At 42.4% G+C, this 25,178-nt stretch overlaps 1 protein-coding gene across 2 annotated transcripts in view; it reads left to right on the top strand.

Moving 5' to 3' along the window:
- schip1 (schwannomin interacting protein 1) overlaps positions 1 to 25,178 on the top strand; it is a 686,116-nt gene that overhangs the window by 487,415 nt on the left and 173,523 nt on the right. Inside the window, exon 1 of one of the 2 annotated variants that reach the window (XM_080185502.1) lies at positions 7,717 to 7,735. The exons of the other annotated variant lie outside the window; for it this stretch is intronic. The gene's annotated coding sequence lies outside the window, so the exon portion shown is untranslated. Of the gene's footprint in view, positions 1 to 7,716; positions 7,736 to 25,178 lie in introns of those variants that run through there. 2 annotated transcript variants of the gene reach the window in all.

The raw sequence follows: 25,178 nt of genomic DNA, 5'->3' as shown, positions 1-25,178 counted from the left end.
CCACAGTTCTGTGAATAATTGATCATTTTGACACTCCAATATGACCTATTAAACAAACTCAAATTACCTTCAGACATACTCCAAATATTTTTCATATAACTTTCAAAAATCATTTGTCTATTCCAGTCATTGATAATTTCACAGTGCAATTTCATTCCCAAAGACATTAAAGATTTGATAATAATAGCTGCACTTTCATCTTCAGATTCACTGTTTCCAGAAAAATCTTATAACTGCCTTTTGTACCGACTTCCTTTTCTTTCTGCAATCTTTTCTTATTAAGCACACTATCTTTTCTTACATTTTCATGTTCAGTTGAACTATTTGAAGTTCATGTTCATCTTTCTCGAAATAAATTTCTGTCAGTTCTTGGAATGATTCATCCTTTGTTGTTTCTGCTTTTTCTTTCATTACTCCATCTTCCCAGATTCTTGCCTTTATCATTTTTGAAATTCACCGTTTGTCTCATGCATAGTGGAGGAAATTTTAACCCTACCCATCCATTGTAAATGGAGTGGATAAGTAGTCAAAACAGTCCAGATTGCATACTTGTCCTGCAGGTACTGGGAGCTGCCTGTTCCTGGTTTTAACTCACTCTATACTGAATTGGTGCAGAGATCCAAAGCCTAGAGAGGTCCTTCTTTATATATACAGTTCTAATGACATTAGCAGGATCTGGTTCTAATTTTAACCTGGGTTGAGCAGGATGCCTCAGATGCTTTGCTGCCAGTTGAGGAGAAATTTTTTTATTCATTCACAGGATATGGGCATTGTTGGCAAAGTCAGCATTTGTTGCCCATCACAATTTGCCCTTCAGAACATGAGGTAAGCCATCACCTTGAACTGTTGCAGTCCTTATGGTGCAAGTACTTCCACAAAGCTGTTGGCAATGAGTTTCAGGGTTTTGTCTCAATGACAGTCAAAGAATGGTAATATATTTCTAGCCCAGGATGATATGTGATTTGGCGGGGAACTTGATGGTTTGCCCACTGCTGTCCTTATCTTTTCAAGGCACCAGAGGTCACAGGTTTGGGAGCTGCCTGGTGACTTGTTACAAGGTGTTTTGCAAATGGTTCATGATGCAGCCACGTTACGCCTTGCAGGAGGGAGTGAATGTTTCAGATAGTGTGTCAGTCATGAATGTTGCTTTCAGTGGTTTCAAGCTTCTTGTATTGTTGGAGCTGCACTCACCCAAGCAAATGCAGCATATTCCATTCATACTTCTGACTTGTGTGTTGTAGATGAGCTTTGGGGATGTCAAGAGGTGAGTTACTCACCACAGAATAGCCAGCCTCTGACTTGTCCTTGTAATCGCAGTGTTTATTTGGCAAGGTCAGTTAAGTTTCTGGTCAGTGGTGTCATCTAAAATGATGATAGTAGAAGATTTGAGAAGGTGAGAGGGCATGCGGTCCAAGGGGCTTTGGCCTTGTGGATCCAGAACTGGCTTGCCTGCAGAAGGCAGAGAGTGGTTGTGGATGGGTCTTTTTCTGCATGGAGGTCGGTCACCAGTGGAGTGCCCCAGGTTAGTAAGTTCGCTGACGACACGAAGGCTGGTGGTGTTGTGGATAGTCTGGAGGGATGTCAGAAGTTGCAGCGTGACATGGATAGGATGCAAGACTGGGGGGAGAAGTGGCAGATGGACTTCAACACGGTTAAATGTGTACTGGTCCATTTTGGCAGGTCCAATGGGATGACGGAGTACAATATCAATGGTAGGAGTCTTAACAGTGTTGAGGAGCAGAAGGACCTTGGGGTCCGGGTCCATAGAACTCTTAAATTGGCCTCGCAGGTGGAGGATGTGGTCAAGAAGGCCTATGGTGTGCTAGCCTTCATTAATTGAGGGATTGAGTTTAGGAGTCGGGAGGTAATGCTGCAACTTTATAAGGCCCTTGTCAGACCCCATTTGGAGTACTATGTGCAGTTCTGGTCGCCTCACTACAGGAAGGATGTGGAAGCTATTGAGAGGGTGCAGAGGAGATTTACAAGGATGTTGCCTGGATTGGGTGGCATGCCTTATGAAGATAGGTTGAGGGAGCTAGGTCTCTTCTCTGGAGAGACGAAGGTTGAGAGGCAACCTGATAGATGTTTATAAAATGTTGAGAGGTATAGATAGGGTGGATTCTCGGAGGCTATTTCCCAGGGCTGAAATGGTCGCTACGAGAGGACGCAGGTTTAAGGTGCTAGGGAGCAGGTACAGAAGAGATGTCAGGGGTAAGTTTTTCACTCAGAGGGTGGTGAGTGAGTGGAATTGGCTGCCGTCGGTGGTGGTAGAGGTGAACTCGTTGGGGTCTTTTAAAAGACTTCTGGATGAGTATATGGGATATAATGGGATTAGGAGTTATAGATAGTTCTATGGCCTGGTAGGTATGGATATGCTGGGCGCAACTTGGGGGCCAAAGGGCCTGTTTGTGCTGTAGTGTTCTATGTTCTATTTGACAATGGTATCACCATTGAATTTCAAGGAGGGGTGATTAGACTTTTTCTGTTGGAGTGGGCTATTATCTGACATTTATGGATCCAAATGTTATTTAGCACTTATCAGCTCCAGCCCGAATGTTGTCCAGGTCTTGCAAGTGATTACTTGCTCCTTCATTGACTGAGGAGTGACGAATGCAACTGGCTACTGTGTGAACATCAGTGAATTCCACTTCTGCCCTTATGATAGAATATAGTATCGATGAAGCAATCAAAAATGGTTGGCCCTACAATACTACCTTGAGGAACAGTGAATTGGAGATGCCAGCATTGGACTGGGGTAGGCACAGTTTACAACCTGTTGGATTTTAACCTGGTGTTGTGAGACTACTTATTGAGGAATAGTTGTAGTGATATCTTGGGGCTGAGATGATTGGCCTCCAACAATCACAACCTCGGTGCTAGGTATGACTCCAACCACTGGACGATCTTCCTGCACAATAGACTTCAAATTGATTAGGGTACCTTTATGTCACACTCAGTCAAATGTTGCCATGATGTCAAAGGCACCTCTTGCCTCTGGAATTCAGCAATTAATTTATCCACGTTTTGATGAAGACTATAATGAGATCTAGAGCCAGGAGGTCCTGATGAAACCCAAACTCGGCATCTGTCAGCAGGCTGTTAGTGAGTAAGGGTCGCTTGATAGCACTGTCTGTGACTTCCACTATCACTTTGTTGATGATTGATAGTAGGATGATGGGGCATTAATGCACCGGTGGCATAATGGCACTGGTGGGTGGCACGGTGGCACAATGGTTTGTGGCATCGTGGCACAGTGATGGGCAGCACAGTGGTTAGCACTGCTGCCTCACAGAGCCAGGGATCCAGGTTCAATTCCAGCCTCAGGTCACTGTGCAGAGTTTGTGCGTTCTCCTCATGTCGGTGTTGGTTTCCTCCGGGTACTCCGGTTTCCTCCCATTCAGTCCAAAGATATGTAGGTTAAGTGAATTGGCCATGCTAAATTGCCCCTTAGTGCCAGGGAGAATTAGCTAGGGTAAATGCATGGGATTATGGGGAGAGGGTCTGGGTGGATTGTGGTCAGTGCAGAAACGGTGGTCGAATGGCCTCCTTCAGCATTGTAGGATTCTATAATTGGTCAGATTGGATTTGTTCTGCTTTTTCTGGAAATGACATACTTCAGCAATTATTGAGTAGGTGCCACTCGTAGCTGTGCAGGAACAACATGGCATAAAGTGTGACTTGTTCTGGAGCATTCTGGCCAGGATCTTGTCAGGACCAACAGCTTTTATGACATCCAGTGCACTCAGGTGTTTCTTCGTATCATGTGGAGTGAATCAGTTTAGCTGCAGACTGACATCTGTGATGCTGGGGACTTCAGGAAGAGGCTGAGATGGATCATCTACTCCTGGCTGAAGATGTTTGCAAATTGTAGATTGTAGATGTCCATGCTGCCACTCACTACTGTTCAGGAGAGGGTATTGTAGGACTGCAGAGTTTTGATCTGATCCATTAGTTGTGGGATAGCTTAGCTCTGCACTTGGCATTCTTCTTCCGCTACTAGCATGTGTTCAGTTGTGTGTCATGACTTCAAGTTGGCGCCTCGTTTTTGGGTATATCTGGTGGCTCTCCTACTTGCCTTTTTGAACCACGGTTGGTCCCCCAGGTTTGGTGGTAATGATAGAGTGAGAAATACGCCAGCACTTAAGATTACCCATTGTGGTTGAAAACAATTCTGCTGCTGCTGCCCCACAGCATCTCCTGTGTATTTAGTTTTGAGCTACCTGAAAAAGTGAGTGAACCCATACCTCAATGCTATAGATGAAAGAGGTGAGCACCAGTTTGTTACACTCCACCTACCTCGGGCACAGGGCTTGAGGAACCAGACCTGCACTTAAATGCCTCAAGAGACTCTCGTGGTGAGTGAACTGCCAAGGTTCCTTGGCCCTAAAGGGGGAGGGATGCAATGACATTGACGAGGCCCATGATGTGGACCTCTTAGAATGCGAGTCCCCAGATTAAGGCTTATCCATCAGGGAGTCCTGCCTGTGTACATAAATTGGAGTGTCAGGGTTACTGTCACTCTGTGTTTATACTCTCTACGAGGAAGTACCTGTCTGAGTGCTGCTTACTATGTAAATAAACTTAGATTTGGTGAAGGGACACCAGCCTTGTTATTTGAAATAGAGGAAAGGTAGCACAGCAGGGAATAAGTGTAGCCTGTCAGTTAAAATATCCCAAGCCTCATGTCTGGAGCAGTCAGTGATCTTCTACCAGAAATTGTCTCTGATCTGCATTCAGAGTGAAAATCAGATTTATTATCCCTTTCACATCTCTTCCTGTCAACTCCTTCCATGCAGCTTCCCTCTGTTTTTTTTTGCTTAATAATATTCCCTGGTGACTCACTCGGTGGAATTTTCCTATCCTGCCATGGGAATTATAATGGGCAGGTGGAGATCATGCAGATGTCCATTGACCTCAGGCAGGATTTTCCGGTCTTGGGGTGAACGTGGCCAGAAAATCACAGTCCTGGTCTCTTAATTTTTTTCTTGTTCTGACACCCTTTTCCTGTGACTGTCTCCTCTTGTTTCAATACTTCCTTTTTAATTCTGATCTTGAGTTGATAATTTTCCACTTTAGTTCCAAGTTCAGTACTCATAAGCTAAGCAAGATGACCTGTCACAGCTACAATATTTAACTGTCAGCCTTTGAATGACATTAAACTAGAGTTCGATATTAGGATTTTCATTGCTTTTACTTTAGGCGATCTTGAACTGCTGCTGTGCACATGGTGCAGATACACCCACAGTGCTGTTAGGAAGACAGTTCCAGGATTTTGAACTAGCAACAGTGAAGGAACAGCAATGCAGTTCCAAATTACAATGGTATGTAGCTTGGGGGGGAACCTGCAGGTGGTGGTGTTCCCGTGCACCTGCTCTTCCAAGTTGTAGAAGTGGGTTTGGAAGATACTGTTGGGGGAGTCTTGGTGAGTGGCTACAATGTATCGTGTGGATGGTACACACTATTGCTCCTGTGCGTCAGTGGTGAAGGGAGTGAGTATTGAATGTGGTGGATAGGGTACCAATCAAGCAGACTGCTTAGTCCTAAATAATGTCAAGCATCTCGAATGTTGTTGGAGCTGCCCTCATCCAGCCAATTGGGAAGAATTCCATCATATCCAACTTGTGTCGCGTAGATAGTAGTCAGGCTTTAAGAAGTCAGGAGGTGAGTTACTCACCACAGAATTCCCAGCTTCAGATCTGCTGTTCTAGCTGCAGTATTTCTATGGCTGACTAACATCAGTTTTAGTTGATGGTAACCCCCAGGATATTGATAGTGGGGGTTTCAGCAATGGTAATGTCATCAAGGGGAGATGGTTAGATTCTCTCTAGTTGGAGATGGTCATTGCCTGGCACTTGTGTGGTATCAATAGTACTTGCCACTTGACACATGTGGTGTGAAAGTTACTTGGCACTTTATCAGCCATCCAACCAAAACAATGTTTTTCAATTAAAAATCAGCACATTGTGGGCTGCCAAGGTTGCAAGTGAAAAAATAAATCCATCATCCTGTCCAATCTTAATGTATTGGTAGCATCATAGATACTACTTAGAAAGCAAATTGATGTTTGATAAAATTTTTAACAGGAGTAGGTGCCTCTGACTGTAAGAATGACAGCTATCACTGTTCCTGCATGGCAATAGTCAGGTGACACGTAAGAGTATATATATTGCAACTCATGGTAGTGCCTTATCCATTTTACAACATCTAATTAGCACTCGAGGAACAGAGGGCAGTTATTATCAGGGTAATGTCCATAAAGGAATTTGATATCCCAAATTGGATTATTATTTCCATTGATTTTGACAAGTGAGTGAGCAAACTAATCATGTTTGAAGTATTGAAGCATCCTTAAAGATTAGCAGTGGCTCTTGAGGCAGACAGTATGAATTTCCAGAGAGATTTTTGAGCAAAGAAGGGGCTTGAGTGTTTGTAGAGGTTGCCTTTGCAGAACTGAGATCTCTGACACTTGCAGGCTGTGAGAGAGTATGAATGGTGATGAGTTAGTAAGAGCTGTCATTGGTAGAGGATGTGTATTAGCAAGAGGACTGACTTCTCTTACCACTCCTGTGAGTTCATTCAGTTGCTTCAGGCACTGTTTGGGATGATGCTGGTTACGTTAGTTCTCTTTGTTATCTCCTTTCAAACCAGGTTCAGGGCTACCTATCTTCTGGAGTCAGTAATTTGCTGCTTCTGGTTCTTTAGTTGTTAATACTCCTGCAGATTGAGTTACTGCTGTTTCAGATATTACTGATTTTCTTCCTTCTTGCTCAGGAAGTGGTGTCGTCTTTCAACTTGCAACCTTTCTAAAGCTTCAGCAGAGCTGTATTTCTCTCTCCCCCAGCGACAGAAAGCATATCAGTAGCAGTGTTAATATTCCAAACTCACCCAGCATAACAAATAAGAGCCCTGGGAGAAAATCGCATCACTTAATGGCAGATCCACTTGAGCGAGCAGTATTCTCGCTTTGTTGCTAATCCACTAACAAAAGACAATTTCAACCCCTTTTCTTTTCCTTGCATTCTGACAACTCTGATATATGAGCTGCCTCTGAAATATCAGTCTAGATTTTGTGTCAAGAATACGGGCAAGATTAATGGTGCTCGCCTTTCTCATGAAGTGAATCAGACAACAATTTCCGGAACATGCATGTGGGCGGTTAAACATGGGAATCCAAAAGTGGCATTCCAATTCCCCAGCTCCTGCACAGCCTGGGTTATAACACTTCCTTGCCAATAGGCTCGGCATTGAAATTAAAGCCATCAGTTTGCAATACTCAGTTGCCCAGTAAACATGGCAGAAAAGGTCAGGGCTGATACACTCAGGATGAAGTGAATTTTTATTGACGTGGTAAGTAAATGGGGTGCGATCTTACCGCCTGTTCACTCTACACTCCCACTGCAGCAGAGTCAGAGAATTTGGCGGGTAGCCAAATCTCCATCCAGTGCAGTGGGACGGGAGAATCCTGCCGCGTGAACAGTGGTAAGATTCCGGCCATAATTTCTGCCACACAACCTTTATTTAACTTGCTGTACACAATTTAAATCTGGTTTACACTTCCTGGTTTGCCTCCCAGCAAAGATTCTTCAATCTGGATTGGTTGAAGAGCCTTACCTTGCTCTGTTCACAGATACCATAGGTCCGCTGAAGAGGGCACGCTACTGAATCAGATGCCCAGTGACAGGAAGTTGAAAACTCACAGTAATTCTCTGGGCGGCTGCCAGCGTGGTGCCCCAAGGTAAGTATTGTTCCTTTGCTGCTAGCTGCAAAATAATGGGCCATTATTATTGAAGCAGAAAGTGCTGGATATTATACTGGACAAGATCGGACATCATTAATTGGGCTTTAAATTAGCATGTCCTGGGAGAGTGAAAAGATTTGGACGTTAGGACCCAAATCAAACCAGTCAGATGTGATGTTACAGTGCATCATATCACTTTCAAACAATAATGATTGTCACTGTTGTAGAGTCTTTAACGAAGGTTGAATTTCCATGGGGTACTCCCGTTCTTCTGTTGCGTAGCTATAGAACACCTGGATAAACTGCATAAATAGGTTTCCATGTGTCCTGCACCAAAGCTGTGGCAGAGAAGTGAGGAGAGCTCCATGTAAATTCACCCCTAAATACATCAAATATAAATCTCAAGAGGTAAATAGTCTTGCTGTCATCAAGTTCAGGAACATACATTTGATTGACTTGATGTTGGCACCCAGTATAATTTTACTTTTCCTAAGCTTTCTTTGCTCTTTGTGATTATATGGATTTGTGAGACATCTGTCCTTTTATCTTCAGCTATTCCCAATTTTTTTCATCAAAGATCCCAAAAAATTATGTGGACTTAAAATGTAATTTATTAACTTAGAAAGTAAATGTAAAAGTGGGCTACTCAAGCCTGCTCCGCCATTCATTTTGATCATGGCTGATCATCAAAATTAATATCCTGATCCCACCTTCCACCCATAGCCCTCAGTCTCTTTAGCCCTAAGAGCTATCTCTAATTAGGATTGTATTCATTGCAGTTTAGAAGAGCGAGAGGAACCTCATACAAACTTATAGGGTGGGATTCTACTGCCTCGCTCAGGGAAGGTAATAGAATTCCGGCCATAAAATTCTAACAGGATTTGACAGGGTAGATTCACAAAGAATGTTCCCGATGGTGGGGGAACCCCAGAACTTGGAGATCATAGTTTGAGGATAATTTGAGCCTTTCGGGACTGTGGTGAGGAGAAATTTCTTCATCCAGAGAATGGGGAAATTGTGGAATTCACTACCACAGAAAGTAATTGAGGCCAAAACATTTTGTGATTTCAAGAAGAAATTATATTGGTCCTTCAGGGATCTGTTATCCAGTGATTATTGAGAGTATGGTCAATGGTTCAAGCCTAGCTTGTTGTGAACTATCTCACCTCAGTTAAGGAGACTGTAAGACTATTAAACTGGCTTCAGAACACTGGGTTAAGAATGGGCAATTGTTCAATCTTCCCACTCTCATCAAACCCTTGCTGGAAAGCGTGGACTAGTATCTACACTCTTATTCTGCAAGAGAAAAGCAATGGATGGGATTTTCTGGCCTTGCTCATCCCAAAAACTGTAAAATCCTGCCCGAGGTCAGCAGACCTTCCCATGGTCCACCCTTCACCTGCTCCAATTCGCATGGCGGGCAGGATGGCAAAATTCTGGCCAATGTGCATTAGTAGTAATCTTAAAGATGTTTTGAGGATGCGCGTGAGGAGATGAAATAACGCTGTGTGGTGTGAAAAATTGGCAGAAGGAAATGGTGTGAGGTGAAGAAAGTCTTTTGAATAAAGGGGGTATGGATGATTCAGAGCTGAGTTTTGAGTCTTATCATAGCAATCCTGGTGAGGTCATTGAAATTGTTGTGACATTATTTCATGTCATGGAGGTAGTGCTTTTGGCATTGTTCTTTGTTGGGTTATCTCTTTAAGAGAGATTATGCTAATGAGTAAGTATCCAGGATGTAACCCATGTGACTAGCAGACATTGCTCAGAGGAGCTTTAAGTTCAGTTCACAGCATGTGGTGTGAAGAGGTTGTTGCTGTATTTTCTTGTTAAAAATAACTGTTGAATTTTTATAGCAAATTTGCCTGCTGAGCATTCCTGAATTACACCTTTCGATAAACTGAACCTAAGTTTAGTTTAACAGTGCTGTGCAGTATGTTTGTATTAAGCAAACAGAGAAATGCAACAGCCTCCTCTTCAAACTCTTGCCACTGTTGCCTGGAGACATTTGGTGTTATTTGAATCTATGCTATGTAATTGTATATATTTTAATAAATTTTCATAATTTGACATTTATGTTTTATCTTGTTACATCTGTTTAGACCATTAATTGTCTATAATATTTATACATTACATATATTCCTTTCGTAATGCTACATGAGCTGCAAAATTATGTTTCATCGATGCTGGCACGATGGAAACCCCAATAGGCCTCAACAGAGAACCAGAAGCTGGTTTCTCAGGGACAGAAGTCCTGTACGCATGGCTCATGATCCCTCGTCTGACAACCAACCATATAAAGTTAATGTGCATATAATGGGAACCATTAAGAACATCGTAGAGCAGACCATCAGCATGCTCATGTAATGCTTCCAATACCTGAACCACTTCGGGGACATGTTGGAGGGGTCTCCCAAGTTTAATAATATGCTATGTCCTCCATAACATCATCATCATCGAGGCATTGATGTTGCCACTAGGAAGCCACCTTGTGAGGTGGAGAAGGCAGGGACCCCTTTGTCAACACAAGGTGTCGAGAATCCCTCCAGTTTCTATGAAACCATTTCCCTTTTTCATTGATCTCCATTCCCTTTGTTGCATCTATTTGAGATACACTTCGGTGCACCCGCTTGGCCACCATCCTGCAATAAAAGCCCATAAAAACCTTTTCATTGACATATTTACCTAACCATATCCAACTAAACAAAGAGAAATGAACTATGCACTTGCATACACTCCCTGGTGTTCCTCCTAATGTCTTTACGGCTCCGAGTGTTCCCAGGCAGTGCTACCCCAGTGTGATCAGTATGGCTGCTAGAATGCTGCTGACTTTCAGTGGGAAAAAGTGCCGATGGTTTTACCGTACACAATCAAGCCGCGCTGGGCCTTGAGGGCCCAGGTTTAGGCTGCACAATCTTGATGAAGGCAGCAGCAGTCTGGGAGAACCTCGTCCTTTCAATGAGCTGGTAGACAATAAACCCTGTTCTTCAGTCCGGCTATAGCCCACTCATGCCAAGTGGGCTCAAGCAAATGCCAAGTCTGTACTGGCCTCTAAGGTTTGCATGGTGCCAGTATGTGAGTTGCTGACTTTGAGTAAAATATAAAGTGATGGTGCTGCTTCCTTGGTGATTTGGTGCAGCTCTTTCCCTTCGTCCTGCTGCTGTGAGGGGTGACCAGGTCATTGGATAGCGAAAGGCAGAAAACCAGAATTGGAGGGTTGCAATGAAGGGGGCGGGAGTGGAGTGTAGAGCAAGAGGTCTCCATGGTCACACCATCAACAGCTTCACATCACCCCAGATAGCAGAATGAGATCAAGTTGAGATTTGAGAAGGCAAATTAGACAAGAACAAACCATCAGCCTCAATGTTCTCGGTGGTGCTGAATGCTACTGGCCCAAGAGCAGCATCTCCACCCTTGGGTGCGCATTGAAAACAGTGGGCCCTATTTTACTATTTTCATTCTAAGTGCTGCTCGGACTTGAAACTGGGGTGGGGAGGTTTCAGATCTGACTTTTAGACCCGTTCTGAGGCTCCCCCATATGCACACCGCACATCAGCAATTCTGAATCGTGTTGCACAAACATGTGGGAGGGGCTTAACGCACTCGAAACGCCTGCCACATCCCTCCCAGGCTGTGGGCATGGGGTTAGCATCAGTGGAAGGAGGAGGTGGACCTCCTGAATGTGAGGCATAGGTTCTGAGTGCTCGGGGTAACTGTTGATCGTGAATAGTGATGTTATGGTGCATGGAGCAGCAGGTACAGTTCATGGTGCAGTGGGTGAGAGATATCAGGTGAAGATGCATTCACTGATTTTGATCACATCTGTGAGGTCATTAAACGTCTTCTGGCTTTGCTGCCAGTTCCTCAGAGCCAGACTCCAGGAGTTCACCACCTGGGTCACCTGCTCCCACTCCTTCAGATGGCAGTCCTTGAGGCCTCCTGGCCCAGAATGAAAACCCGGTGACTGCCCTTTCTCTGAATATTCATGATTATCTCTGAACTGTGGAGCCCTGTCTCTGCCCTTTCTCTTCATTTGCCGTAATGAGAGACAGCAGCAACCTGCTTTGATTCAGTGCAGCTTTCCTCCAAGAGGGACAGACAGACTGAGCGAACTGGAGGCTAGCTGCAACATATGTAAGTCTTACACACCATTAGGCCCCTTGTTGTTCATGCAACCAGCCAGCAGTGTGGGCTGCACTGAAGTGATAGAAATGAGGAGGCAGCATCAACCTCATATGCTACTTGCCTTAGTGGGAACAGGTGGGGTCAAATAGCAAATGGACAACCCTACACCCAAAAGCAGCCTTAACAAGACGTTAGCCTACTGTATATACTTAACATGTTCTCCTGTTGTCTTTCTCAACCTTATATGTTGCACAAAAGCAGATGAGATGCACAGATTTATTTATTTACATATTCGCAATGTGTGAGTGACACGTTTATTTATACAGCTATGGCATGCTTATGCACAGAGTCTTTATACAACTACAGTAGGTAAATACTACATTTTTCTACTTCTGTAATAACTGAAGGAAAACACCATTCACAGATTTAATTTATTTCCAAGTTTGAATAAATAATCCTACAGGAGTAAGATCAGAAAATGCTGGAAAATCTCAGTCGGTTGGACAGCATGTGTGGAGAGAGAATAGAGCTAACATTTCAGGTCTGGATAACCTTTTCTCAGAGCACTTTCTGTTTTTGTTTCAGATTTCAGCATCTGCAATATTTTGCTTTTAATCCCACAGGAGTTCTGTTTTTAGATCCTGAACAATCTTGTCAATTCTTCCCCAAAAAAAAACTTATAGCAGCACTCTTTTAAACTGTTGACACATAAGATTTTAGTTAGGTCAAGGTTTTAAACAAAATGGGTCAAAAACAGGTGAATGTTGTTAACGTATGGATCAACCATGATCTGGTTGAATGGTAGAACAGGCTTAAGGGCCTGAATGTTCGACTCACATTGCTGTGTTCCTATCAGATTTGTTCAGTGAACGATGTTTTTATAAAATCTAGTTTGTTTTGTTACCTGAGTGATTCTGCTGAAACTTTTTGAGGTAATCATGGAAGAGCAGAAATATAAGAGAAATATGGAAAAACAGTAACAGAAACAAATATAAAACATGTTCAGTTATCATTTTTTTAAAAAAGCAATCAGGAATGCTGACAAAAAGAGTTCAAGAAGAATGTCAGATTGCTTTCCCAACACCCAGTCTTGGGTGAGATATTTCTTTCAGTTAAGCAATAGTAGGACTGAGCCATTGTCTTCAGCTACAACCGCAGACCTTGTCAGCAATTCAATCCACCTTCTGCTACAGCCTGAAGCTGAAGTACATCATTATCAACCTTGGTGTTTTATTTGATATTGAGCTGAGCATCCAACTGGGTTTTCATCTCCCAATGGTGACAAAAATGGGGCTTGAAAAATTGAACCCTTGAAGTTTTTCGCTAAAGAAATTAATTTTCTCTCCTTCCCCACCTCTGCCCTCTTTGTGTTTGCTCATTTCGTGGGATTGGCCGACTTTGGGTCCCAACCCTGCTCGCGCCTCTTCTGAAGTGAAAGCTGCCATTATTAGACCTTCCACCCCCTATTCCATGCCTGTATGTTGGTGGTCTAGGCAAAAAACTTAAAGAATCTGTGATATCTTGGGAAAGCATGTAGAGGAGCTGGGAACATTCTGACAGGTAAGCGTCAAATGCTTTGACAATATTAAATGTAACTATTAGATATAGTAGCCAAAATTTCACAGTCCTTGGATTTTTCCACTAGGTTCATGCTGGCTCCCAACCTCTCAGCGATTTTAAGCCAGGGAGGGTGAGATCCTTTCCCTAATTAAGGCCCTTAAGTGTAACCGCATTAGGGCTATTTCCTGCTCACTTTCAATGTTTCCAGGGCTTGAGGGATGTCAAAAAACAATAGAGGTAGGATCTTGGGCAGGAAAAGAGGGAGGGTTAGTGCCTTCATCAAAAGTTCCCTTCTGAAGACCCCTACAAACACACTGCATCCCCTCTTAAGATTTAATGGCGACTGGACCTCCCTTCCACTCTGGCCTCTCCAATCACCCATTATCCCCCTCCCCACACAGGCTTCCCTACCCTCTTCTCTCTGCGGCCTTGTTAACAAACCTTTGCATCCAATTCCAGGAGGTAGGATCTGATATCCTCATGAGGTTCGTCATCTGTCCACTGCGGTTCCTGGACTCGATTTGATTTGATCTGATTTATCTATCGTCACATGTATTAGTATACAGTGAAAAGTATTGTTTCTCGTACGTTACACAGACAAAACATACCGTACATAGAGAAGGAAATGAAAGAGTGCAGAATGTAGTGTTACGGTCATAGCTAGGATGTAGGGAAAGATTAAGTTAATGAGAGGTAGGTCCATTTAAACTTCTGAAGGCAGCAGGGAAGAAGCTGTTCTTGAATCTGTTGGTATGTGTTTTCATACTTCATCTTTTTCCTGGTGGAAGAGAGTATATCCAAGGTGCGCGAGGTCCTGGATTATGCTGGCTGCTTTCCCAAGGCAGTGGGAAGTATAGATGGAATCAATGGGTGGGAGGTCGGTTTGCGTGATGGACTGCGCTACATTCATAACCCTTTATAATTTCTTGTGGTCTTGGTCAGATCAGGAGCCATATCAAGCTGTGATGCATCTGGAAAGGATGTTTTCTATGGTGCATCTATAAAAATTAGTGAGAGCTGAATTTCCTTAGCCATCTCAGAAAATAAAGGCTTTCTTTAGGTAGAGTTGGCGTGGAGGGTCCAGGACAGATTGTTGGTGATCTGAACACCTAGAAATTTGAAGCTCTCGGCCTCCGTCTTTGGCTAGAATTTCATTGCTTTCAATTACTTTTTGAGATGCTTTTCCATGTTAAAAGTGCTGTGTAAGTGAAAGTTATTGATTTACTGCATGAGAGCCATTTAGAGCCAAAGGCAGAAATAGGCAGATAGCAAGGAGGCTGGAGAGAGAAAGACAATTAATGGCAGGAAAATGGTTTGGGATCATTATCAGATAGGATAGTATTGCCCACCTGATTTTCTGATACTTGGTGAATCTGTGCAATTGAGTGTCTCTACACACAGAACCAGGAAAATCACTATTATAATATATCAGAGTGAAAGATAAGCAGAGACCATTACAGGAAGAGAGATCAACTAATATGTTTTTTTTTTGGTGGTGTCAAATTAGTTCCTCGTGGTTACACAAGCTGATTTGTACTCAATACTAATTTAACATCCAAAACTAAAGATAGCTGGTGTGAGAAATGTCAATGACTCACTGCTTTAAACAGAAATATGTTCCTAAATTTGGAGATGAATTACCTTCTTGAGGGAACTCACACTGAAGGTATACCTTGATTTTAATCTATGCTCTATCGGGCCTGAGAGTATGCAGTGCTGGGCACAATACTTGCCAAAGTCATATGCCTGAGCATTAACTTCCTTTACTTAATGGCACCAAATTATGTCCCTTCCAAAAAAAAAGTGTTCATGATGAACAATGTATGAAGAGATAGAAATACAGCAAATTTACACCACAGATGAAGGTCCATTTTGTAGCTCTTGGTCTGTGGCTCTGTAGGATATGGTACTTCAAGTGCACATCTAAGTACTTTTTAAATATAATGAGGCTTTCTGGCTCCACCACCACTTCAGTCAGTGAGATCCAGATTTGATCTCCCTCTGGCTGAAAAGAATTCTCACCTCCTCTGTAATCCTTTTGCCAAATACTTCAAGCCAGTGCTCCTTGGTTATTGTCATCTCTGCTAAGAAAAATATGTCCTTCCTGTCCTCTTAACTCTGTCTGTGCCTCTCGTAATTGTGTAGACCTTAATTTAGTCTCCCTTCAGCCTGTTCTCTTCCAAATAAAATAAGCCCTGTCTATCCAATCTTTTCTCATAACTAAAATTCCATTCCTGGCAACATCCTCTAATTCTGCTCTATAGTGTGATCACATCCTTCCTGAAGTAGTGTTGTGACTAGAACTACATGCAGTACTCTAATTCTGGGCCCAACTGTTTTTATACAGTTCCAGCATGGTTTCCATACTCTTACATTCCATGCCTCAGCTAATAAAGGAAGGTGTCCAATATGCCTTCTGAACCACCCTATCTACTTGCTTGCTACCATTAGCAATCTATGGATATATACTCTAAGGTTATTCTGCTCCTCTACACTTTTCGCCATTCTACCATTTTGTTTGTCTTGTCTGTACTCCCCAAGTGGATTACTCTGCACTTCTCTGGATTGAGTGCCATTTGCCACTTCTCTGCCCACCTGACCAGTAAAATAATACTTTCTTGCGGCATACAGCTTTTTTCCCTATTTTAAACCAGGCAACCAATGTTTCCTTCTACATTGAAGTCTAAGTCAGTGATGTGAGTGACGAAAAGCAAGAGACGTCATATTGGGTCCCTCAGGACCCCACTGGAAACAGCATTCCAATCATAAAAATATTAATCAATCATTACTCTTTGCTCCCTATCACTATGCCAATTTTATATCCAGCACACCACTTTATTTTGAATTCTTTTACTTTTCTTGCCAATTTGCATATGATGTCTTGTCAAAAGCTTTCTGATTACATCAAACACTCTACCCTCATCAACCCTCCTTGTTATTTCCTCAAAACATTCACTCAGGTTGGTCAGACATGAACTTCCCTTGAAAAATTAACGCTGACTATTCTTGATTGAACTATGCCATTCTAACTGATGATTCGTATTGTCCCCCAGCATACTTTCTAATGCTTTTCCCACCACCGAGGTTCAGCTGACCAGCCCTTCCTCCTTTGTTAAACAATGAAAGAAAATTAACATTCCTCCAGTCCTCTGGAACCATGCCTGCAGTAAGAAGTCTGACAACACCAGGTTTAAGTCCAACCGATTTATTTGATAGTAAACTCACAAGCTTTCGAGGTTCCCCTCTTCGTCAGGTGAATGGAGAGTACTGGCCTCAGACAGTACATACAACAGCACAGACAGTTTACAGATTACTGATTAGAATGCGAATCTTTACACCTAACCTGCTATTCAAGTCTTAAAGTGGCTAACAGTGTGAGTGGAAGGAGCACTGAGCACAGGTTAGAGATGTGTATTGTCTTCAGACGGTACAGTAAGTGAGGTTTTGCAAACCCAGGCAAGTCACGGGGGTTACAGATAGTGTGACATGAACCCAAGATCCCTGTTGAGACCGTCCTCACGTGTGCGGAACTTGGCTATCAGTTTCTGCTCAGCGACTCCGTGCTGTCGTGTGTCATGAAGGCCAGCTTGGAGAATGCTTACCCGAAGGTCGGAAAGATTAGGTGTAAAGATTCACATTCTAATCAGTAATCTGTAAACTGTCTGTGCTTTATACGCTCTGTCTGAGGCCAGAACTCTTCATTCACCTGACGAAGAGGGGAACCTCGAAAGCTTGTGAGTTTACTATCAAATAAATCGGTTGGACTTAAACCTGGTGTTGTCAGACTTCTTACTGTGTTTACCCCAGTCCAACACCGGCATCTCCACATCATGACCGTGCCTGCAGCCAGAGAATTGTGAAATTGAAATGATGGTCAGAGCCTTCACCCTTTCTTCTTTTAGCAGACTAGGATACATTTCATCCAGCCATGGCAATTTATCCACTTTCAAATATACTAAACCTCCTCACCTTCCCTCTCTTACTGAGTCTATACAATCCAATATACCACACTCCTGCTTCTAAGTACAATATCTGTATCATTCCTTCTCTTGTGAAGACAGATACAGAAAGTATTTATTAAGAATCATGCCCATATCTTCTACATCCATTCAGAAGTTATCTTTCTGATCTGTTACTGCCCTTCTCGTTCCTCAATTATCCCCTTGCTCTTTATGCACTTATAAAACAGCTTTGGGTTTTCCAAGATTTTTCATGTCCTCTTTTTGTTTTTCTAAGTTCCTTTTTCATTTCATTCCTCATTTTATACTCCCCTAGGCCTTCTGCTGCATTGAACTCTGATTTGGACATGACCATTTTTTATTGCCTTATTCTACTCCATATTGACACTCCCATCCGTTTTCTCTTTGCAAACATATTTGTTTGAACCCTCTCTATCTCATCTTTGAATACCTCCCACTGCTCTGACACTGATTTACCTTCAGGTAGCTGCTTGCCATCCACTATTGTTAAATCACATTTGAGCTGAGTAAAATTGTCCTTTACCAAATTTCAAAATATTTACTCTTGGTCTATCGCTGTCATTTTATGTAATGATGCTAAATCTAACTGAACAATGATCAACCACCAGCACCAAAATGTGTTCCCACTGATACCCCTTCCACTCGCCCAGCTTTGTTTCCTAAATCACAGGCCTGAATTTTTCATCTGTTGGGTGTGCTCACTTGGTGAGCTTGGTAGCGGGCACAAAATGTGTTTCCAGCCCCAAAACATGATTTCATGCAATCTGGCTGCTTAACAGGCAGCTCATGTGAAATGCATGCTGGGAAAGGCTCAGCACCTCCTCCAGGAGGGAGGAGGAGAGCAGGCACTGAGAAAAGAGTGGGTACGAGCTGGTATTTATATTGCGCCCCCTCAGAGGGACAGCCATGGCACAGCTGCCTCAGGAAGCTTCAGACCTGTAAGAGATAAGTAACGGTGGAAAAGCTATGCAAAGAGTGCCTAGGCAGCACGTTCAAGCATAAACCTCAGTCCCTCGACATCTTTTTCATTTCTTTTCAACTCAGACAGTTCATCCTGCCCTGGATCAAGGTTGAAGCTAAAATATTAATATCACCTAGTCAATAGCCCACCCGCCACTGTAAAAGTGGAGGAACCACATAAAATTGTGGTCAATTTACCCCTTAATGGACTAAATTACCTGCTTGATTGTTGGTGGGCATGCTTCTGATTCTAACACGTACCTGCCGACCAAAATATTGTGCTAGTGTGCAATGACATCAGGGCACACGCCCAATGTCATTTCACACAATTTTCATGTGCTTCCAGGCTGAGAATCCACCCACCAAATCAAAGTAAAATTCTGGCCACAGAATTACAGGAGGCCATTTAGCCCATTGTGTCTGCACCTGCTCTCCAAATGAGCATTATAACTTAAAACTAAACTGCCCATCCTCTTATAATTTTTGATCAATTTCACAAGTCTTGTGTTACTTCAACACAAACCTACACAAGTCAAAGTTAACAAATTTCAAATGAGAAACTCAGTGAATATTAATAGTTACACATATGTAACAACTGTGAAGAACTACTGCAGTTTTGCTAATTGACACAAGCCCTACATTGTGGTATTAAATGTTCTAAATCTTTTTCCGGCTGTCTGGCCTATTCCTGGCCCTTGTGTTCTTTAGTTCATGAGCTTCATACATTGAAAAAGTACTGCTTAATTGCATTCATTGCATCATCTATGCATCCTGCATATAAAGACATTGTGATAAGGAGCACTTAAATAGCTTGTTTGGTTTTCATAATAACTTGTTCGATATAGCTTGCATGTTAGAATACTAATGTATAAGAAATTGGTTCCATCACAGTATCTTTTTACTGTACGAGTAATATCTTCAGGAATTCTGTCTGCAGATCCTATTAGTATAGAATTTTGGAGTTTTGACACACTGTGCAATTGTGGAGTTCATACTGATGTAGCTTTTTAGTCAAGGCTGTCAAAATATTTCTCAAAAGCCAGTTCTGTACAACATAGAGAAAGACATGCTTTGATGCCTAGCTTTTAATGACATAAACAAAGCAGAAAGAATTAATTTGATGCATTTTTCTAGTGATTCTGTAAGCCCATTCGTTTTACAATTTTAATAGAAGTAGCAGTCACAGGCTAGCTTACCACTCTGCTTACAACGCTACCACATAATTACCTGACGAAATCTTCCCCTATGGTTGCTTGGCAATAAAATGCCAACTGAGCAGAATCATAATGCCTGCAGTGTGTTTGTCGGTAAATTGTAAATAATATGAACATATAGAGAACTGTGTGTATCAACTTGTCCAGTCTGTCTCTGAGGTTTCCTTACTGTCACAGATGCCAGTCTTCAGTAAAATCAATTCAGTCCGTGTGACATCAAGAAACGGCTGAATGCACTGCACACAGTAACGACTACGGGACCCAGAGTATCCTGGCTGTAGTGCTGAAAACCTATGTTCCAGAATCAGCTATGTCCTTAGCTGTTTCAATGCAGCTGTATGCAGTGGCATCTACCTGACAATGTGGGACTTTGCTCAGGTATGTCTTGTCCACATCTTCATACAGATTGCCACCCAAGATTCTCACCCAAAAGAAATCACCTTTGTATCAACACAAATATAATTTTTATGCAAATTAAGGGTGATTGAATTGAAATGAGGAGTGTCTGAGGACTATGGGTCTGTACTCGATCGCATATAGAAGGATGAAAGGGGATCTCAGCGAAACTTAAAATAATGAAAAGCCTGGATTGAGTGGATATGGGAAAATGTTTCCATTGGTAGGAAAGACTAGGACCCGAGGGCATGGCCTCAGAGTAAAGGGAAGACTTTTTATCACTGAGATGGGGAGAAATTTCTTCAGCCAGAGAGTGGTGAATCTATGGTATTCATTGTCATAGAAGACTATGGAGCTCAGGTCACTGAGCACACTTAAGACAGAGATAGATAGGTTTTTGATTGGTAAAAGAATCAAGCATTACGGGGGGAGGAAGGGTTTGAGAAACTTATCGGCCATGATTGAATGGCGGAACAGGCTCGACGAGCAGAATGGCCTAATTCTGCTCCTACATCTTATGATCTTATGGAAATAAGTCATGTGAGATTGCCTCAAGGAGCTGGTCTGAAGTCACTTGTCATTTGTGGTATTTGTATATTTAAATTAGTTTTCAACCTTGATTCAGTTGTGTCAACCCCTCCTCAGATTCAGAAGGTTGTGGGTTAAATTTCCACCTCCATCCACATAACTTATCTGACAGCTCACTGAAGGAGTGCTACATTTGAGAGGTGCCATTTTTCAGATGTGACATTAAACGAAGGCCCTGTCTGTCCTCCTAGATAGATATAAACAAAATCTATGTGCTTTTCCAAGACAGAAGGGGTACTCCCCTGGTCCCACGTATAATATTTTAGCTCACAATCAAAATCATTAAACCAGATTGTCTAATCATTACGTCTGCTGTTTGTGGGTCTTGACAGGATGCAAATTGTCTGCCGCACTTCAGACATTTAGTCTGTGATTACATTTTAAAAGTACTCAATTGGCTGTAAAGTTTATGGAGAATCCTAGGGCCAAGAAAGATATCATGTAAATATCCTATGCACAAGTCAGTACAAAGCAATTTTTGTCACCAGGGGCCACCAAGACCTGGGAAGAATCCCTTTTTCCCTGCATGAGAAAGATGTGGAAGTGGCATCATAGCTTGGGTCAGTCAACCCCGAGGTGCAAGTAATGTTATTACATTCTTGGCTTTTAAAAAATATTATGTGTTGTTATGTGAATCACACATGTAGTATCATCAACTACTTGTACTAATGTAGTATTTTTAATAAAATGAAAGACCCTAAGGTTCTTCCAAATTTGACACTGAGTCACATGTCAAAGGGCAGATTGCCAAAAGCTCAAAGAGGTACGTTCAAAGAGCATTTTAAAACAGAAAAAAAAGTCGGAGAGGCTCAAGGAAGGAAATTCCAGAGCTAAGGGGCCAGGTAGCTGAATGCAGGACCACCAATTGTGCAATAGTTAAAATAGGTAATATTCAAGAGGCCGAAATTTGAGCAGCATGGATATCTTGGAGAGCGATGGATCCTGGAGGAGATTACAGAAGCAAGATGCAAGGCACTGTAGGATGTGATCTGATGATATGAAACTTAAAATTAAGGCATTGAGCCAATAGATCAATGAATACAGCTGATGAGTGAACTGGATCTGGTGCAAATAAGGATAAATCCAGCAGAATTTTTGATGATGTCAAGTTTACAGAGAATAAAATGTGGGAGAACTGCCAGGAGTGGACTAGAATAGTTGAGTCTAGAAGTAACAAAGGCATGGATGACATTTCAGCAACAGGAGTTGAGGCAGGGAAGGAATCAGGCATGTTATGATGGTGAAAATATGCTGTCTTGATATGTGGTCGGAAGCTCACCTTGGAATTGAACATGACAAGATCAAGAACAGTGTGGTTCAGCTTCAGATAGTTGCCAGGGGGAAGAATGGAACTTGTGCTAGAATTTTCCTGCCCCGCTGTTGTGGAACCTGCTCTGGGTGATGCAGCAGGCCAACCAAAAGTCCATTGACTTTCATCAGGACCAGATGATCCTGGAGGTGGGCAAGGCTGGAAAATCACACTGAGTAGCTAGGGCGGGAATTTGCGGTGGGGATCAAAGATGATGGCAAAATACTGTAATGCTAGAATCTGAAACAAAAAGAGAAAATGCTGGGAAGTCTCAGAGACTCCAATGTCTGACAGCATCTGGGGAGAGAGAGAATACAGCCAATGTTTTGTGTAAGGATGGTCCTGAATAGCCACATCCTGACTACAAAAGAGGAGGTGTGCCCTTTATATTATGTATTTGCAGCAATACAAATATGGCTTATGCTGCAATAGAAAGTCCATAAAAATACATATCAGTTCATGATTGTTCTTTCTATGGTATATTCCAATTTCCTTTTGTATTCTTATGACGTGTTATTTTTAATGTTCCTTACAATCCTGGGTTGAATGTTAAAAGAACTGGATGTATTATCACTGAAGACATATGGCAATATTCAGCAGTTCATTACCAGCTTGGAAGCTTCAATTACAAGTGAACGCATCCAGTTATTTATTTGCAATGTTGATGTGATATTTTTGTTAATGATAAAACATCTCTAAATTTTCAAATTGAAACTGATATGTTGCAGATCTTCTTCTTTCAAGACAAACAGTAGTACTTATTTCTAATTATTTGATCCTCTCACTATTTTTGGCTGATGAATTGAACCAGAAGTCTATTTGTCATTCATTTTCTGTGCCACAGTGATTACTTCTAAGTAATGAACTCTGTATATATCTGCTGTGATTTTAGATACGATCTCTCCTTGACATTCTTTGTTCTATAAATAGCTTGTTGCGTAATTTCTAAGGCAATTATTCTTTCCAAAGTTCAGTACTTGAGAAACAAAACGGTGGAAATGCTCAGCAGTTCAGGCAGCATTCATGGAGAAAGAAGCAGAGTTACTTGGCTTAGTCTTAACTCACTCAAAACCCATTCACTTACACAGTATTAAAATTGGGTGCAGTAACGTTTTAGATTAAAGACCTTTCATTAGAACTTGCCAGTCTTCCTGAGTGTTTCCATCCCTTATAATTTTATTTCAGATTTCCAGTATCCGCCTTTTGGGATACCTTCAACTTTTGATGTTTGAAAACTTTTGCTATTATCTGCGCTTGATACATTTTTCCCGTTATCGACTTCAATGTAAAGTGACTAGGGTGTTAACAAACGACCATCCCTTAATCACATTGCAAATGAGGTGGAGATGCCGGCATTGGACTGGGGTGGGCACAGTAAGAAGTCTTACAATACCAGGTTAAAGCCCAACAGGTTTATTTGGAATCAGCATTCATGGAGAAAGAAGCAGAGTTACTTGGCTTAGTCTTAACTCACTCAAAACCCATTCACTTACACAGTATTAAAATTGGGTGCAGTAACGTTTTAGATTAAAGGCCTTTCATTAGAAGTTATAATCCTGCATTCACACACAGCATTTCAGCTGCATGTTTTCCCAGACCAATTGACTCTTGTAACAAAACAATGCCTCTTAAAGCAGCCCCATCTTAAACATAAAATATAGGAGAATAGCACAGTATCATCACAATATAGAGCTTTTACTTTGAGGTGACTGTTCATTTTATGAGACCTGTACTTTGAGAGCCAGTAGTCCAAGCAGTCATCTCACAACAACATGAAATCATTTTTTTCTCTATCCCAGTTCAGATTAACCTAATCTCTGTGAGGATTACCATCTTATTCTTTACTTAAATCCTGATCAAGATCTTCATTGTTTTTTACATGCTCTGTCACTGTTTTTATGTGTGCTGCCCATATAATTGATATCTATATTTGATATCTTTGAGTTGTACCTCTTGGTCACCATTCTTTGCATTCTCAAAGATTTCATTGATAATGCTGTTAAGGGCTTGTGGTTATTTTTGAAACGAATGCTATTCCATACACTGGAAAGTGAACCTTTCAAAGGCAATTGTAATACTTTGTGACTGCTTCTCAATCTGCAGGTATCTTGTCTCTACATCAGTCAATAAATATGATGCCACAAGCAACAGGTTGCCAACATTCATTACACTTCTGCAGCAGTACAGCCTAATCTTGTCATTGATGCATCAGTGCAATGTTTTATTGATCTTTCTGGATTATTCTGAACTGACAGAATTCAGGATCCCATAAATGTCCCCAGGTTTTTTCATATTTTTGATTCTAGCTCTAATGATTAGTATTTTTTTCTAGCAATTAGCTGAGAGGTTATGAGGACTATTCTCCAAAAAAAATTCTAAGTGTCGAATTTGCATAATTTGGAATAAATTCCGCTGGTTTTTCAGCAGGAGTTTTAAAACGAATCTCCCACAATCTGTGCACTGCGGAGGGCACTAAAGTGAATCCCATTGAAAATCAATGGGCAGGGCCTACTCTCCCTGCAGAGGCCAGCAGCATAGCGCTGAGCAGGCCACTGTATATGTGCCAATCTATCAGCGCTAAGATTGATGCATGCACAGCAGCCCTGCATTGCTGGCCAGCTCGAACGCTGGACAGCCCTGTGACCCCCCAGCATCACTGGCTGTGCGACCTCCCCACAACCTGATCGCTGACCTCCAGCCTTGCCCCATCCTCCCATCAGTCCCTGGCCAGTCTCGAGCTAAACTCCCTCCCCCCTCCACAGTCTCAATCTCCTGATACCCCCCATAGGCATCCCTGTCACCCCCCCACTGCAGCTCCAACCAACTCCCCCCTCCAATGCACAGCCCTGATCATTGGCGTTTGTCCTTCTTTCACTCAGCCTGAGTGCAGAATGGCAGTGGGGCTCCTCACCCCCATCAATTGCCCCAGAGGCACTGCCTCATTAGCTCTGCCTGATGCCCATTAGGCAGTGCCAAGGTGTCTCCTAGGCATTGCCACTTTGCCCCTTGGGCCCTGCTAGGGGGCCTAGGCAGGCACTGCCAGGCTGGCAATGCTCAGGCGCCCCCTGGTGCCCAACCTTCTGTGAAGCTTTGATTGGCCCCCCCTTCCTGCCAGCTCCCCACGTGGTGAGCTATAGTAAACCTCGCTGGAGTGAAACACTCTTGGCGGGAGGGGAGACACTCAAAGGCCCAGACATTTCAGACCTCAGCCCACTAATGAAATTTAAAATATGCGGTAATAATTTATACAGCTCCTTGTTGATTTCTGGTGCAGAGCTAACAGTGCCAGAAATCTGGCTGCCAGATTC

The sequence above is a fragment of the Carcharhinus amblyrhynchos genome, chromosome 3, assembly GCF_965287045.1.
Source record: "Carcharhinus amblyrhynchos chromosome 3, sCarAmb.v2.hapA, whole genome shotgun sequence".
Lineage (NCBI taxonomy): Eukaryota > Metazoa > Chordata > Chondrichthyes > Carcharhiniformes > Carcharhinidae > Carcharhinus > Carcharhinus amblyrhynchos.
This window is presented reverse-complemented; position numbering and strand designations above follow the sequence as displayed.